The 4,061-nt window shown below is 41.3% G+C and overlaps 1 pseudogene across 1 annotated transcript; it reads right to left on the bottom strand.

The window, feature by feature from the left end:
* Positions 1-1,193: 1,193 nt before the first annotated feature.
* Positions 1,194-3,603, bottom strand: LOC311627184 (GTP-binding nuclear protein Ran-like; annotated as a pseudogene). Its single transcript has one exon. The product of its transcript is annotated as a GTP-binding nuclear protein Ran-like (transcript).
* Between the last annotated feature and the right edge of the window lie 458 nt (positions 3,604-4,061).

Consider the following 4,061-nt stretch of genomic DNA (forward strand, 5'->3'; position numbering starts at 1 on the left):
TGAGCTTCAAAGCCAAAACAAGGCAAAAGTTTTAGGTCTATAACTGCATAAGCAGAGCTGCTGACTATCCTGACAGGGTATGCTCTCCATTCAAATCAGAACTTGCTTCCAAGAAAAAAAAAGGCAATGGCATTCTAAGAAATGCACATCACAAAGGAATCCTCTCTCATTCTTATGTGACTCCCTTAGAGTAACCAATCACCTGCTAAAAATGATGACATAGAGGGAAAAGCAGCACGTAGTTTCCTTTCCTTTCAGTCCTGCCTTACTCATCCGTGAGTCAAAGGTAGAGAATGTTGGTAGAAGTAAACGAAAAGCAGCTGAGTAACCTTTTGTAGCATTTCCACTATTCATGTAAGGATGAAATTCATATGCGTGTTTGAGTTTCAAAAATATATAACTGCAGTGATTCTGTTATAAGCAGTGAGACAGACATGAGCATAGCAAATACGATGGGCCTGGTACAGGTCACCAGTGCCTGCCCTGGCACTGACCAATCATTGGCGACCATGACCCTGAAAGAGCCCACCTGGAAAGCTGATGAATAATCTATTAAAACCCTCCCCTAAGATTCTCACCTGCCAGAGAGAGAGAAATACCCCAGGTGAGCATGCCTGCGCCATTCCCTTCCCCCTTTCTTCCCTCTAAAAGACCCCAAGAGACCTTACAACCAGGGAGTTATGGGTAGCTGCAGCTTGTCCTGGCCTGACTCCCTGAACCTGTTTCCAAGGCCCTCTTTTCTCCGACTTTCCAGTGAATCAAAGCAGCCCAGGCTAGGTTCTCCTGTGGCTTCTTCTAAGCCCTTCTTTGTTTCACTGTCATAAGTGTGTTTTTGCTGTGGCCAATACTCTCACTTGCTTTGCTGCCCTTTGTCTCTTAATTGAAATCTTTCCTTCAAGAAGACAAGCCACCAGCTTTGTGATGGTGTGGTCAATTTGCATAATCCCTCTTTATTAGATAGGATATACATACTAGAGGCCTGGTGCACAAAATTTTGCCATGGGAAGGGTCTCTAGACCTGGCCGGCAATCAGGGCCAATCGGGGCCTGCCTTTATTCCTCGCCACCCCCTGGTAGTCAGCACACGTCATAACAAGCAGTCAAACACCCAAGGAGACAATTTACACATTAGCCTTTTATTATATAGAATATATATATGTGTGTGTGTGTGTGTGTGTGTGTGTGTGTGTATAGTCAGTGTTCATAATGTCTTTACTGCATTAGCACCTTTTACACATCTAATTGACAATCAATGATCATTTATACACCAGAAAAGCTTCAGCCCTTTTTTATCTATTCTGCCCAGTTTCTAAAAGCCAAAGAGAACATTAAATTTAAGATTCTCAAAAGTCAACTATAGTTCTAGGCGGTTTTGCTCAGTGGCTAGAGCATCGGCCTCTAGACTGAAGGGTCCCAGGTTCGATTCGTTAAAGGCAAATGTAGGAGGCAGTCGATCAATGGCTCTCTCTCATCATTCATATTTCTCTCTCTCTCTCTCCCTTCCTCTCTGAAATTAATAAAAATATATTTTAAAAATAAACTTTTTTTTTAAAGTCAACTATAAAAAATTTAAGGATTCTTTTTTTAAATTTAAAATACACTTTATTCTGCCAAAACCGGTTTGGCTCAGTGGTAGAGCGTCAGTCTGCGGACTGCGGACTGAAAGGTCCCGGGTTCGATTCCGGTCAAGGGCATGTACATTGGTTGCGGGCACATCCCCAGTAGGCGGTGTGCAGGAGGCAGCTGTTCGATGTTTCTCTCTCATCGACGTTTCTAGCTCTCTATCCCTCTCTCTTCCTCTCTGTAAAGAGTCAATAAAATATATTAAAAAAATAAATAAAATACACTTTATTCTGATTCTAAACGAAAGGAATGGGAATGACAGCAACAAATAAGGTTTCACCACTGAGTATTGTGATGCAGCTTTCTTATAGTTGAAACTCAATAAGGAAACACCTGCGTTCCAAAACAGCTACATTCACTCCAAACCACCTTTCAGGATCCCAAAAATCAAGCAGATTCTGATTAACTACAATATATAATAAAGTGGCAAACACGCGCGGCACCACTGACATCACAGGACAGTTGCCTGACGCTGGGCTCCAGCTTCCCTCACAGGTCATCATCCTCGTCTGGGGGCTCGGTGGTCTGAGCAACCGATCATGCTCATCCTGTGCTGCCAGCGCTGGCCCATCACCACCTCTGAAGGAGCAAGAGCAGGCATGGCCATGAACTCCAAGTTAGGGTCTTCAATTAGTTTTCTAGCAAGCCAAAGGAAGGGCTTTTCAAAGTTGTAGTTACTTTTGGCAGGAATGTTGTAGTACTGAAGGTTTTTTCGGTGGAAGACAACTGATTTTGCCTTCACCTTCCTGTTCTTGATGTCCACTTTGTTGCCACACAAGTTGATGGGGATGTTCTCACACGCGCACACACACACCAGATCTCTATGCCAGTTTGGCACATTCTTGTAACTAACTCTCGAAGTTACTGGGTTTGGATGTAATAGTCATCTCGAAGCCCCCAAACTCCTGTCCAGCAGTGTCCCACACATTGAACTTGATGGGCCCTCGGTTGATGTGGAACACGAGGGGGTGCACCACCATGTGCAGGGTGGCTACATACTTCTCAAATTCACCCATCGTCACAAAGGTTTTTTTTCTGTCCCATCGTTACCAACCAATACAAGTTTGAACTGAACTTGGGGTTCTCCTGGGGCAGCCATGATGATATCAGTCAGATGACTGAGAGCAAAATTTAAGGTTTGTAAAATTTTTATTTAAAAAATATATATATTTTGATTTTTTTTACAGAGAAAGGGAGAGGGATAGAGCCAGAAACATCGATGAGAGAGAAACATCTATCAGCTGCCTCCTGCATGCCCCCCACTGGGGATGTGCCTGCAACCAAGGTACGGAGACCCTGATCGGAATCGAACCTGGGACCCTTCAGTCCGCAGGCTGATGCTCTATCCAGAGCCAAAACGGTTTTGGCTGTAAATTTTTCTTTGTTCTTGAAAATGCACATCAGAATCTCAAGAGAATATATTTTTATTTGATGAAAGGTGTTTTAATACAATTACTGAGCATGAAAAAATAATACCAAATACTATATTTAATCTTTTCAGTATAATTTATTCTTATTACATTTTAGTTTGCATTTATTAAGTGTCTTAGAAATATTACACTGAAGGTAATAAAATTCCAGAGAGGGGCTATTAATTAAGAGGGGTACAGTCTCAGTCAGTATGTCAATTTCATAGTTAGCTCGTAGGCCTCCTCACTCACATACTTACTCTCTGTGGTTATTATATGTAACTGTCTTCAAGATGTGGCTGAAGCTTAGTAAATCTACATCTGGCATCAGGCCAAGTAAGTGAATCTGTGAATATGGGCACCAACTGCATTTAGAGTATAGCCTGCTACAGGATTCTTTCTTGGCAGTCAATGATGATGAATCTACAAAGGTTGGCTATTCACCTGAGAGAAAAAATACCCCACTTTGAGTGACAGTTACAGTTTTCTAACAGAAAAAAAAAAAAAATCAACAAAGGAAAAGAATCAATGATAAGAACAGGGAAAATACTCTGAGAATAGAGTAAGTACAATATATACACACTGGAGTGAATAGTGAGACCTCTTCTAAAAAGTCTGATAAAAATTTATTCAATTACATTTTATACAGTAATATTTAATGACCTTTGTTCAAAATATTTTGTTTTAGCCGATACTGGTTTGGCTCAATGGATAGAGCGTCGGCTTGGGGACTGAAGGGTCCCGGGTTCGATTCCGGTCAAGGGCATGTACCTTGGTTGCGGGCATATCCCCAGTATGGGGTGTGCAAGAGGCAGCTGATCGATGACTCTTTCTCATCGATGTTTCTAACTCTCTATCTCTCTCCCTTCCTCTCTGTACAAAATCAATAAAATATATTTAAAAAAAAAAAATATTTTGTTTTAAATTTACATGTAAAAATAACAAAAGCTTATCACTCAGTCTCTGGTGAATAAGAAAGGAAGAAAACCTTGCTAGATATAATAATAAATAATTTCACACAAAGGCCAGG

Source organism: Pipistrellus hanaki (assembly GCF_964339955.1).
Source record: "Pipistrellus hanaki genome assembly, chromosome: 9".
Classification (NCBI taxonomy): Eukaryota; Metazoa; Chordata; class Mammalia; order Chiroptera; family Vespertilionidae; genus Pipistrellus; species Pipistrellus hanaki.